A 15,008-nucleotide genomic window follows, 5' to 3' on the forward strand; every position below is an offset into this window, starting at 1 on the left:
GTTAGTCAGGGTTACAAGAAGGACAGAGCCAGTGTGATTTAAGATAGATTTAGAGCTTTTGTTTGAAGATAGTACGGGAGGAAAGTGATGTTAGATCACTAGGAAGAAGGTTCCAGTGTCTCCCAGCTGTATTTGAAAAGAGAGTCACCAGCCAGGTTTTTGGATTTGCTTATACTAACTAGTAGTTTATTAGAGGAGCGTAAGGTGTTCAGGTTTTTGTAGGGAGTGACCAGGGACGATAGTGTTGGAGTATTATGAGGCTGGTACAGGGTCTTATGGATAATTGTAAGTTGGTTAAACATAAGCTGATTCTGGAGTTCCAGCCAACCTAGTTGTTGTAGATTCTGACAGTGATGGGTTCGGAAGGGATTTCCAGTGGCAAATCTGGCAATGTTGTTGTAGGATTTAGCAAGTTTTAGAAGATTATTCTTCGACAGGTTAGTACAGATAGGAGAAGCATAGAGAAGTGTAGATATTAGGTGGGAGTGGGCAATAGTGGATTTGGCAGGTGGAGTAAGGAAAGGTCTAATTCTGTAGAGGGAACCCATTTTTTGTTGATTGTTTTTACAGTATTGTTTATTTGTGTATCAAAGGTGAGGTGGTTGTCAATCGTAACGCCTAAGTGTTTGGTCATTAAGTCAGGTGTTATGAGTGTGCCATTGTTAGATGTAAGTGTGAAATCTATTTGTGTGGACTTGTGGGTAAGAGTGAAAAGTAGGAGCTTCGTTTTTTTTTGGATTCAAGAGGAGGCATCATTGCAGAAACCATGTGTCTACTTTGCTAAATAAAGTTTGTGTTTTAAATTGCAGTTTAGATGAGGAATTGGCTGAGCATATTATTGTCGAGTCGTCTGCATATTGTATACAAGTAGCCTGAAGGATTGCTAATTGTAAATCATTGATGAAAATTGAGAGAAGGAGAGGGCCTAAGCTAGAACCCTGAGGTACACCTAGTGTGACAGGCAGATGGGAAGATAGGTGATTCTCCCAGAGCACTGCTTGCTGCCTATTGCTGAGGTAGGAACTGAACCATTTTATAGCCTGTGTGTCAAGAGAAAGAGATTTGAGAATATTTAAGAGCAATTGGTGATTAACCATATCAAAAGCTTTTGAAAGATCAATAAACAGAGCAGAGGTAAGAATGTTGCTATTTTTATTTTTGTTGATGGTGTTAAAGAAGGATAGGAGGGCGGTTGTAGTACTATGGAATGGCCTAAATACATCTTGGCACTCAGCAAGCAGGTTATTTTTAGTTAGATGGTAGAAAAGTTGATTATGCATGCATTTTTCCATAATTTTTGCTAAGGGGGAAAGTAGGCTATTGGTTGATTGTTAGAGTGTTCATTAGAGCTTCCACCTTTGTGAAGGGGGATAATGTGAGAGATTTTCTAGATTACTGGTATTGTTCCCTCACTAATGGTTTGTAGATAAGGATGGCTATATGATAGGCTATTGCTTTAGCTGCTTTCTGCAGATATTCTGCAGGTAGTTGGTCAGCTGATGGAGTGCAAGGTTTTAGTTTAAGTAAGAGTTTGCAAATGTAGTGTGTTGGGATGGGTTGCATTGGAAATGTAGGGGGAGAGCTAGTATAGGCAGTAGGAAGGGTAGAACTATCAGGAGATAGTTGGTTTGCTGGAGATTGAATGGCTTCTGTAAAGAAGGTATTAAAGGCATTTGCAGCTTGTTTGGGGTTTTCCTGTGTACTACCTAGTGAGGTTGGTATTGTGGATTGACCTGGGTGAAGCAGTATATTGATGCTTGCCCAGAACTTTTGTGGATTATTCTGGTGTTTTTGTTGCATTTCTGTATAAAAATATTTTTTTAGCGGAGATTAAAGCTTTTTTTGTGACATTTCTAAGCTGTCTAAATGTCAGATGATCTGAGTCATTTTTGGTGGTTCTCCATGTGTTCCAGGCTTTGTTTCTGAGTAACATTTTCTGTCTGGTGCCTGTGGAGAGCCAAGGGGCTGGCTTAGACCTAATTCTTAGAGTTCGTTTTGGAGCATGCTGGTCAAGGATGGTTAAGAATTTAGTATTAAAGTATTCAACAGCCTCTTCAAGTGGGAGGCTTTTTAAGGGGGACCAATTGCATGCACCTAGTTCATTTTGGAATAGTTCAGGGTTGAAGTGTTTAATTGACTTTATTGTTTTATATGTGGCTTTATGGGGAAAATGTTTTTTTTTTGCCTGATTAAGTAGGTTAATGAGTGGTCACTAATATTATCTGGGAGAAGTCCTACCTTATATGTAATGTGTTGTTTATTTATAAGAATCCAATCTAAGATACTTTCCTTTTTACTTGGTTTGTTAATTCTAGTTGGGGAGGAAATGAGTTGAGAGAAACCCTGGAGGTTGATGAGAGAAGTAGAATTTTCATTACTGATGCACTTCCAGTCAATATTGAAATCTCCTAGTATTACAGTTTCTAGTGGGAAGTGTGGTGATAGGGAGCTAAGGATATCCTCAATTATACTGATATTATTCCCAGGGGGTAAGTAGATGCATATGATGTAAATGGATTTAGTAGAGTTTATCTGAAGTTTGGAAGCAAGGATTTCAGCAGTGCTCTCAGGGGGTGGTTTATAGTCTAGGGAGGTAACTTGTAGGCTGTTTTTAAAGAGGATAGCTACTCTTCCACCCTTCTTATTTCTGCAGTCTATCCTTATTATATTGTATCCTGGTGGGGTAATTTCAATGTCCTGAGTATAGGGTTTTAGCCATGTCTCTGAAAGGCAAAGTATGTCAAAGGATTGCTCATCCAGTAGAGCATGGAGATGAGTAAGTTTGTTGTTAATACTACGTATATTGAGATGTGCAATATATAATGAGTTTGTGAGTTTGGAATTTGCAGGACAGATAGGCGGACAGTGGTCAGGGTGATTAGTTATAACTGTATTGGCTGGGCCAGGATTAGGGTGGATGTCACCATCTAGTAATGAATTGTTTTTTTGTCTAAACCAAGGATTATAATAATTGCAGATAAGGTATAGAGCTTTCCTAGTTTGTGGACTATTGTACTTGATGTGGGACAGTCTGTGGTATTTTTCTGGTGGGTAGATAGGAACAGAAATTATGTTTATGTGATTGAAGTTGGTGTTTAGTATTAGGGTAGTTTGTTTGGGAGTGTAGTGAGGTTTAACGTATAGAGAATGTTCAAAGGATGTTAAGATGTAGGCAGTGGCTAAAGAAGATAGAAGAGTAGTGATAAGTAACAGCTTGAATTGAGCTGTGTTAGTAGATAAAGGCATGGTAAAAATAATTTAGCAGGATGAATTCCAAGATGGCTGCCGACTAGACTAGTCCCTATTCTTTGAGCTCCTCACAGATTTGTAACATCTTTATTTTTTTACAACTTTGTATCAATATTTTTCCTCAGTTTTTTCATAAAAAGATTCTATAAATCTTTTTACATACATCTGGAATATTCTTATCTTCGGAAATTTTATTTTGGGACATACTTTACCTCAGAACAGTCTGTGGAAATATCTGATCTGGTTACCTGCTGCTTCAGAATCTTCCTGGAACCTGATACTCTGCCACCAGCATCTTATCTCTGGGTATGGCTGCTAAATCTGACTCCATGGAGACCCAATCTACGAAGGCCAAATTTTCTTCAGTGCTCTCACCTGAAAAGGACACCAGTTCAAAAAGATTGAGAACATCTAAACAATCTCCTGAAACTTCTTCTAAAGTAAGTAACAAAGACTTGAATGACTCAAACTTTTATTTAGATGAACTAAAGCTAGCATTAAAACCTGTACAAAGTGCCATTCAAAACTTTTCAGAGCAATTTGCTGACTTTAGTAAAACTTTAAAGCAAATAAATGACAGAATGGACACTATTGAAAATAGAAATTCAGCTTTAGAGATAAAAATTGACTCATTGGAAAGTGATTTAAAGTCTAAAGATAAAGCTATTTCTGAAATGCAAGCCAAATTGATTGATTTAGAAGCCAGGAGTCACAGAAATAACATTATTATTCGTGGATTGCCAGAATCTTATGATAACAAAGATCTGCTATCTGTGACTAAGAGTATCTTTGAAGCACTGTTAAATTGTGAAGCATCCTCAAAAAATATAATTGTAGAGAGAGCACACAGAGCTTTACGTGTAAGTCAAGATATTTCTTCACCAAGGATTATATACACTAAATTATTAAATTTCCAAGACACTTTTCAAATTCTGCAAGCAGCTAAAAGTAAAAAACAGTTTCTATGGAAATCTCACAAATTATCATTCTCACAGGATTTTCCTTCTCAAATAAAACTAAATAGACAGAAACTTTCTCCCTATTGTGCAGAATTGATAAAAAGAGGGATAAGGTTCCGTATGTCTTATCCAAATACCTTGTCCTTTACTTTTAATGAAAAAAGGTTTATGTGTTCTGATCCTAAGGGAGCAAAAGATATCTTTTTTAAAGTATTTAAAAGGCTTCCGGAATCAGTTTCCTAATATTTTATTTATCTGCTGGTTACAAATGTGTTGGTTCTTCTTATGTAAATGATATGTTCCTGTAGACAGAATGTGTCATCTATTTTTCAGATTATTCTTGCCAAGAGTATACACTGTATTTATATATATATATACAGTATATTATTATTTCTTTTTCTTTTTTTTGTAAACAGGGGACAAAAACAAAAAAGAAAAGTGACATTGATTTTAATGTGAACAAAATATTCCTTCAGGAATATGATGCCAGTTTTTGAATTTAAACAAGCCTTGTAGATACTTACATGCTTTGCGATGTTGTATACATGTCTTTGTTTTTGTTTTCTTTAGTTTAAATAATTATAATGCCTTATCTCAGCTACAAATGTTTTGGAGGGAGTTTTGTGACTCTCGAGCCTGTGCAGAGCGAAAATCTTCTGCTTCCCTCATCAGCTGTTGTTTCACTTTGCCACGCACCTTTTAGGAAGCTACGGAGCCCAGCAGTGACGTCATCACTCGCAGAGGACACTCGCTAGTTTCGTTTCAATGCAGACTACTGAACGAAATGCTTCTAAGCTTACATGCAATAATCTATATTTTTTTTGGGGGGGGGTTTGTGTTATCTGGCACTCGGACTTACATAATGGTTTTATCCTTCAGTTAAGAAGGCACGCTTCACCCTGATCAACCGCTATTAACAGCATACTTTCCCGTTCTAGCGTGGTCTTGTTTTCATGGAAGAACTGATGGAATTACCCTACATAGGTCCAGAAATAGCTCTGCTACATTTATTTTTAAGGTACAATCTTCATTTAATGTATATAAATAGACTATCTTCAAGTTAATATGAACTGTTTTTTTCATAATTGGCAAAATAATTTGTTTCTTCATATACAGTGTGCATAACAAGGTAGTAACATAAGGGTTTTTTTCTTAGATAAATTGATTTTTATATGTGAATATATAGACAATATGATCAACATTTATATTTTGGGTTATGTGTTGTAATAGAAACAAGATATAGATGTATATACATGTACAGTACAATAATTTTGTTTTTCTATTCAGATTTAAATGTTTTGTTTAAATAATTTTATGTGTGCATACAGGTGAACAATAATGTACATTTCTTGTTAGTTTAAAGATCAATCTGTTATATCTATGTCAGTAAGTAAAATATATTGTATATGACACATTCCCCTAAATGATTAACTTGTTGCACTCTAGCACAAACAATAAGTCATGGAAATGTATGCTATATATGTTTTGAAAACTTAACTACCGCAGAAGATGCATACATGGGTGGTGTCTATAGAATGCTTCCAGTGATAGTTCATTTATGTTTGATTAAAATACAGGCAAAATGCAATTGGCAAAGTACACGTAGCATGCAACAAGGCAAGTAGAAATTACTGTGTAAGACTCCAGTAATTTTTCTTTATATTTTTTTGGTTTTACTAGTAAACGCGTACTAGTAAAGTGTGCTTGCCTATGATGTTAAAATATGGATGCAAACACATTCCTAACGTGGTTAATAGCCCAGTAGCTCTAAGCTTCTAATTATATGGCTATGAAGGGAGACTGCTTACTTTTTACCTGTTTAATTTTTTGGATACTGCACTTTTCAGCTTAGGAAATATCTCTCCACTATATAATTCATAATACTACAGTTTTTTTATTTTTTTGTTTGACTCATTTTATTAATTTAAGATTGATAGCTGAAATGTTATTATTAAGTTACAGGCATGTCTGGTTCTAGAACCATATTTCATATGTTTAGGCTGTGAGTTAGATTTTATTGTCATAGTTATTCAAAATATCACTATAGTGTAAAAAGATGTATCTTACTGTATGACTATTTGCTTAATTTATTCATCTCGTATGCTATATATAAAATATTTCTTACTCAACCAAAACATTATTTATACTTGATACACTCAATATTAGTTCTCCAGAAGATATCATATGTATGGGGTAATGTTAAATCTATCTTCTGTATATTTTTCATACATGGTAATTTATATAAACTTGATTCATATTAATATTTAGATCGTGATGTTGAGGAAATTCTTTAAACTGTGGTATATTCTACCTAAAATTAGAGCTCGTATACTAAATACGTGAATAGGGATTAAATATGTTGGACATCTTGAATTTAGTTAATTATGTAAATATGTTTGATATTATAAAAATGTTTTTTTGTTTAGTTAGACTTTTATATAAAGTTTTTTATGCTAATTTGAAGCAATTGATATTGATAGTGTTAACCAAAATCACTTATTTGATTCACTTATATTTCTCTTCTCTAGCAGGGGGTGGGTGGTTAGGCACCGGGGTATTTGGGAAGGAATATCATAGGATCTTTAAAATAATTTTTTTGGGAGACATTAAGATACACTATAATAAATACAAGGAACTGAGGTCTATAGTTATAAATACATTCTGCCAAACCTTAGATATATGTTATATATTTATTTTTATTTAATTATATGACCTTAAATATTGATTCATGGAATGTGAGAGGATTACAAAATAAAAATAAGAGATCCCTATTATTTCATCTTCTGTTTAAATCACAGGCTAATATATGCTTCTTGCAAGAGACCCACTTAAATAGAGAAGATTTTGATAAAGAAACAAATAAGAAATGGATTAAGATGATAGTAGCAGCTGGTGACAGTACAAATTCAAGTGGGGTGGCCATTGTAATTAAAAACAATTTTCAGGGAACTATTTCTGATATGAAATATGATGTGAATGGTAGATGGTGTTACATTATCTCCTGTTTCCATAACATTGATAAACCAATTATATTTTTTAATCTTTACGGCCCTTGTGATCAACAACATATCTTCTTTATACAAATTTATAATATTCTCTCCTCTTTTAAAGACCATTATTTTATTTTAGGGGGGGATTGGAATGCTATCATTAATCCAGACACTGATCGTACTAGTAAATCCTCCTCATACAACTTCCAAGCTTCCATTGCTCTGGAAGAAATAATAATAGATCTCAACCTCATAGATCCTATTTCTCTCGTAACACAACATGATAGAAAAGACTTTTTCACATACTACTCAAAATGTTACAAGTCATGGTCAAGACTAGATTTTTTTCTTATTTCCAACTTCCTTACTCATAGGAAAATTAGTTATTCTCTTGAACCCAGATTTTTTTCTGACCACTCTAGAATATCTCTTGGAATTAGTTTGGCTTTAAATACATCTGATACATCTTTATATAATAGTTGGACACTGAATAATAACTTACTTACAAATGAAGATACATATAAATTAATAACTGAAATATTGAAGGAAACATATCTTAATTTAGGTAAATCAGATATTCCTTTAGATATACAATGGGCTGCATGTAAGGCAACCCTTAGAGGTATATTAATTAACAAAGCATCATATCTTAAAAAACAATACAGAAATAAAGAATTACAGTTAAAAACAAAAATTCAGATTTTGGAAAATCAATACAGAATGTGTCCTAATTCCTCTGCATATGATCTATTGTTAAATTCCCAAAAAGAATTACTGCTTTTACATCAACATAATCTTACCATATCAGAGCAAAGGTGTTTAGCTACATACTCTGAATGGGCACAGGTTCCTTCTAAAATGCTAGCCAGAATAATTAAAGGTAATCAATCCCTCCCTAGAATTTCGTCACTTAAACATAACAACAAGTTTTATAATACTGATTTGGAAATTATGCAGCTTTTTACATCATTGTTCCCAGAGATATATTCAAAGGATAACAAATCTAGCAGTAAACAACATATAGTGAACTTTGCATCCTCTATTAAATTCCCTAGGTTAAACGATCAACAAAAGAATGCACTCTCTGCCCCGTTGACTATTAAAGAAATATCGGAAGCCATTAGCAGACTTAAGACTAGTAAATCTCCGGGACCAGATGGCTTTACACCTGAATTTTTCAAAACTTATTCAACTGAACTTTCACCCCTTCTTTTTGAAATTTTTAATTATATAATGATTTATGGTATATCCGACCTGTATTGGAATACCTCAAAAACCATTTTAATTTTGAAAAAGGACAAAGAAAAAACTGATCCTAATAATTATAGACCTATTTCTCTGATCAACATTGATATCAAAATTTTAGCTTCTTTACTTGCTTTCAGACTAAAAAATGTCTTACCATTCTTGATTTCTTCGGAACAGGCGGGTTTTATGTCACATAGACATTCATGGGATAATACCTTGACAATAGATTCTCTCATACATTTTACTAAAAAAGATTCAAACCCATTGTATGCATTGATCCTTGACGCTGCTAAGGCCTTTGATAGAGTCAATTGGGATTTTCTTTTTCACATTATGTCTTGCTTCAATATTCCATCTTCTTACATAGACTTTATTAAAATTTTATACAAAAATTCTTATATCTTTCTTTATATTAATAAGAAAGTATCCAAAAGCATAAAGATCACTAATGGCACAAAGCAAGGATGCCCGCTATCTCCTTTTTTATTCAATTTATATGTAGAGCCTTTATTACTATGTATAACTCAAAATACTTTCCACAAGATTCCTAGAATTCTTAACACTAAAGTTTGTTTGTCGGCTTTTGCAGATGATCTTGTAATATATTTTCAAACACCTTGCTCTGACCTTTTAAAATTAATTGGTTCTATTGAAAGATTTTCTGAGGCCTCGGGATATCAGATTAACATTCAAAAAACACATATTCTTCCCATAAATCCACTTGCTCACAAATCATATTTGTTTCCAGACTCCGCCTTTCAGATAGTTCAGAAGTTTAAATATTTGGGGATTCTTATAGATCATAATGGCCTCTCCACATTTCAAAATAATCTAGCTAAAATTTGGTCGTCTATTATACTTGATTTAAATAGATGGAAATTGCTTAATTTATCACAATAATAAAAATGAATATTCTCCCCAGATTGCTATTTCAATTTAATGCTGTGGATCAGTTGATTCCAAACATTTTTTTTTCAAAAATTAATAAAGTCTTGGCTAGTTTTTTATGGTTTCCCAAATCAGTGAGAATTTCTTATAGTAAACTAATCTCTCCGAAAAAGAAGGGAGGACTTGGTCTTCTGAACTTTCATCTTTATTACTTGATCATCTCGGCCAATAAACTATTATCTATTTTGAATATAGATACTGAGAAATATAATCAATACCCTATTTGGACAAAATTATGGTATCAACATATTTTAACTAAAAATATTAATCCATTAGCTCTTCCTTTTCTTTCTTTAGATGTCATGAATAAGCTAAAATTTCAAACTCTTTAAAACAAAAAATCTTTGCTTTTCAAGAATTGTTAAAACTTGTCAAATTAGAAAATACATTTCAATTAATGCAACCTCTTCATCTAAATCCTAATATTAATTTAGATAATGTTTCCTTTAATCTTTCAAACTTTCCCCTGATCAAAGACTTCACTGTTTGGGATCTGATACAATACAAAAATGAAACTCTCACTAATATACGTAAAATACTTAAGGTCAATACTAATTATTTAACCATCCTACATCAAATGAGAGACATTGTCAATGCTAAGTTTCCATATACCAAAGTAGACAACACAGATATCATTAACTATAAAGTGGTCATACAAGTTCTTACGTTTCCAGAGAAAATGTTGTCTAAATCTTATAATCTTATAAACCAGATAACTCATAATACATTTTGTCTCTTTTCCAATTATTGGGACAAACACAATCCTCATATATCTATAGATCAGAAACTCACAGCTATCAAAAATACATTAGAATACTCGCCTTTCAAAAAACTCTTTTATACTCAACTAATGATTAATAATAATGCATATGTCACTCCTTCTAAACTGAACAAATTTGACGCTAACAAATCGGCCTCATGCTCTTGTTGTTCTCATCCTAATGCAGATCTTCTACATATTTTCTGGTCTTGCTATCACTCACATAAATTTGGACTTCTCTAAAAGTCCGTTTACAGAAAATGGGATATCATAAATCCACTCTATCCTGGGAGACTGCATTACTACACATACCTAATATTTACCTTTCCAAATTGGATTCACAAGTACTAATATACATATGTTCACTTATAAAACTTTATATCACCCAAAATTGGCTAGATCGTACCAAATTGAATTGGAATAATTTCAAAATTCTAGCCTGTACATATATTAGTGCACAGAAAACGATAGTGAGAAGTCCCAAGAAGTCGGCACAAATCAACAAAGCTATGGAAAAGGTGTTACATATTATTTATAGTGTATAATTGGTTACTCTCCTTTTGGAATTCATAGACCTCAGTCTCCTTTATATTTATATACCTGTTTCATTTTAGATCTATATCTATTTTGAATATTCTTAGGTTAACATTAGTATATGTTGTAGATAGTTATTGTATGTTCTCAAACTGCATTGAGATATAAACATTTATCATACAAATTGTGTGATCATATACATCTCCTATTTTTTTATTTTTTCTCTCAATATGTATTTTAATTCTGTTGTTGTTGTATTTTTATTTCAATGTTTGAAAATTCAATAAAAAGTTTTTTGAAAAAAAAAATAATAATTTAGCAGATATTTAAAGGTGTAGGTAAGGTAGAAAGGCACAGTAAATATGTGTCAAAGGTGATGGCACTTGAAGTGGATGGGAAGGTTTATGGGAAACAAGTAGAGGGGTGTGGTTTAATAGGCAGGAGGAGGGAGAACTATTGATTGGCTGTGGTAGGAGGAAGGGTGTGGTGTATTAGTATAAGTTTACGACCCCTGGGGGCAGGTGGGAATTGGGAGCAGGGTAGGGGAGTGGAGTGAGCCCACAGGGGGGACAGAGCAGGAAGAGCCAAATCTAAGAGTGGGGATAGGAACAATCAGAAAATGCAGGGAATATGCATAGGGTGGAGTAAGCACATAGGGAGTAGAAGAAACAACAGAAAATGCAGAGAGCAGTTGTAAGTAAGTAGGGAAGCAGGAGATATAGGGAAAAAAATCAACACTAGTGAGAGTAGGAAAGATGCTGTACCAAAGGAGAGAGTTAATAATAGGTAAAGGCTGCCATCTAGTGGCCAGCGGTAGTATAACGTCTCTAAGCAATAACAAGCAAGATGCAGGGTAGGTAAAAATGGAGATAAAAAGAAATATAGTGCATTCATAAACAGAGAAGAGAACTAAAAGAGGGGCTAGAAATACAGGGAGAAGGCTGAAATGGGCCAGAAAGTAGAGTCAGGCTTTGGAAAGGATTAGATGCTGCGACACAAGATACAGAGCAAACCCTCACCACCTAGTAGGGGTATGTAAAAGGCTTCTGCACTAGCAGTTTATCAGCATTTTACACATACTTTCAGTAGTCCTTTAGTCTGTAAAGATAGGGTAATTCAGGGAGAGGATCGCTCTGGTTCTTTACTTGTATCTAGCTGCCGGTGTTCTTCACGACCAGCAGGGTGATTCCAGAGTTCAGTTATGGGCTGAAGTTAAGGAAGCTAAAGGAGAAGCTTCCAGGTGGTAAGGATGCGAGGAGCAAGGGTGTGCAGCCACTGAGGTTGTAAGCAGGGGGTAAAAAATGAATATGAATATTTGTTTGAACTGTAACGTGATAACTTCATTTTTTAAAGGCAGAAGCCATACCCACAGGGAGTTAAAGATACACACTAAATAAACTAATAACGGATATTTGTAAAAGGGGAAGAATCTAAGTATGGTATGAATAGACTACAAAAAAGCATTTGACAGCATCCCACATTCCGGGATAAAACAGTGTTTACAAATATATAGGATACACTCTACATTGCTCGATTACATTACAATGACCAAGAAACAGTGGCAAACTACTGTGCAGCTAAGCCATGATAAAGGACAAACTATTATCCCAGCGATACAAATTCAATGGGGGATTTTTCAAGGTAACTCTTTGTCACCACTGCAATTTTGTCTTACCTTTACCCCATTATGGTGACAACTTAATAAATTATGTCATGGCTCCAATTTGGCTTCCAGAAAACAACAAAGTGTAAAGACTTCTCATCTTCTTTTTATGGATTATTTAAAACTGTATAGTTAATCAGATGAGGAACTGAAAGCACAAATGCAAGTGGTCAAAACTTTCTCAGATGATATAAGAATGCTATTTGGTCTTGCTAAATGTGCAAAAGCAACCTTTAAAGCAGGAAAGCTGCACCACCAAATAATTTAAGTCTTGACTGGAATGCAATGTAAAAGAGCTTGGGCAAAAGAGAGTACAGAAATATTTGGGAATTGATGAAGGATCAACAATAAAACATGAACAAATGTGAATAAAACTTAGTAAGGAATTATTTTAGAAGACCATAATAATGAAAAGAGCCCTGACATCTAGGAAAAATGTTCAAACTACAAACCAGTTTACTCTTCCTGTTTTAACTTATAGTTTTGGGGTGACTGACTGGTCCCAAAAGGTATTGAATTGGCTGGACAGGAAAACAATGCAACTGTTTCATGCTTATCAAATTATTTATAAAAATCAGTGCATAAAAAGATTATATATTCCCTGTTCTGAAGGAGGTATGGACCTCCTTGAAACTGTTTACATGAATAGCTCTGCAATCATTGGACTGCATACATATCTGCTGATTTCATAAGATCCAAACATAGAGAAAGTTTTAAAACATGAGGAGAACAAGTCTAATAGCATAAGCATACTGTGTCAAGCAGGAACGGAAATCAAACCAGAAGAAGATAAAATCAGGCAGAAACTGAATTTGCCAGAAGATGAAAAAATATAAGGTGAAGGATCAGATGAGAAGGCAGGAAATGCGGAAAATGGATAAATGTAGCCGCAAGTCCAGAAAATTCCTGGAACAACCTCATGTCGATTAGAACCTAATGCAGGAATGGTAAAGAAAAGGTGAATGTAAACCAAAAGATGAAAGATTAATATTGGTGGCCTAATTGTGGACTTTGCACACATTGCTTTACAAAGTTCATTGAACATGTCATGCAAACAGAGAAATGTAGGTTTTGTAAAACAGAATTGGAAACAGTTGCATATCTTGTTGCTAGGTGTGATACATTAATGGCAGAAGGCCTGTATACTGAAAGACATAATAATGTTGCAAGACTGTTTAATTTGGTATTGTGCAAACATTATAATACTGAAGTAGCTGAGAAGCATTGGAGACGTGATCCACAAAGCATTATAGAAAATGTTGAATTTTACACCACATAGGATCACCCATTACCAACAGTTCAAAAATAGATGCAAGAAAACCAGATATTGCAATTAAGGAAAAGAAGGCACAAGTAGCATTGATCACTGAAATTCCTACATCCAATGATTACAATGTCTTATGTACAGAGAGACACAAAGTCATAAAATACCAGGATTTGAAGGCACAAATGAGGCAATGTGAAGAAAAGATACCCAGACAGCTCTAATAGTAGTAGAAGCAATGGGTCTCATAAAAATGAATTTACAGTCATATTTAGATATGCTAATGATACATGTAACTTTGTATGACTTGCAGAAGGAGTCAATTCTGGGCAGATTGCAGATACGGCAAAGTGCACTTTTGGCAAACATCAAGTACTGAAACAATACTAATTTTGCAAACTTGAATCATACTTTGACTTTGGAACAGGGTCCATTCCAGCCATGGTATCAGAAACCCAAAAGACTTGGAGAAATTAAACAATCAGTAGATTCTAATAAACAATTACTAATAATTTATTGTATGTATTAGAGAAAGTAATTTTCATGGAATATTGTCTCTAATCAAGATTAATATATCACCACCCCTTAAGGACTCTTAAACATTCAGATTTTTTAAGCCCTGGAAAGATAAACTCAGAAAAATTCCAAGCTTCTAGTATAATTATCTGATTGTAATTACCTTCAGTAATAACAAATTTTAGTACATCAGATTTTCTTCCTAAGCTTTGAGCACTACAAAAAATAAATTTTAATATGTTTATTTGAGCATCTACAATAACATATACCTTTCCTGTAATACTGTAAACTATTTCATTTCTATTCTCATACTTAGAGAGTCTAAAATGCTTAATAGATTTATAAGTCCTTCCTGCTATATATTCTGTGCCATAATCACATAGACAGGAAACAAAAACTTTGGAACATATTCTTGAAGTCCTCCCAGGAAGTCATAATATGAAGATTATATACTGCACATAATTGATACAACCATAACTTAAACAACTCAGCTTTGGAATACAAATGATGATTCCATTTAACTGAGGCAATTGCTTCATAAATATGGCAGAGATTGAATTAGTTTCCAATTTGTCAACAACATTCTATACAAGTTGTTTCATCTGGTTTAATGTCATACAATTTAGATCATTTGTACCAGCATGTATAATCATTGTCCCATATTTTATTTTGCCCTTTATCAATGATGTATAGGAAATCCATCCATCTTCAACTCCTTATTCCCATTTTGGAGAAGTGGTCAGGATGTCACCTCAGCAGTGACAATCATCTTGAGCCAAGGTTTACACTGCTGGGTGGCTAGCCTTGCCACAGTTGTATCAGTGAGTGAGTGGTAGATCTGTACAACTCACTCACCCACAACCTTACACCTATGACC

This window comes from Protopterus annectens, chromosome 1.part1, assembly GCF_019279795.1.
Source record: "Protopterus annectens isolate FY-2018-M chromosome 1.part1, PAN1.0, whole genome shotgun sequence".
In the NCBI taxonomy this organism is placed as follows: Eukaryota; Metazoa; Chordata; order Ceratodontiformes; family Protopteridae; genus Protopterus; species Protopterus annectens.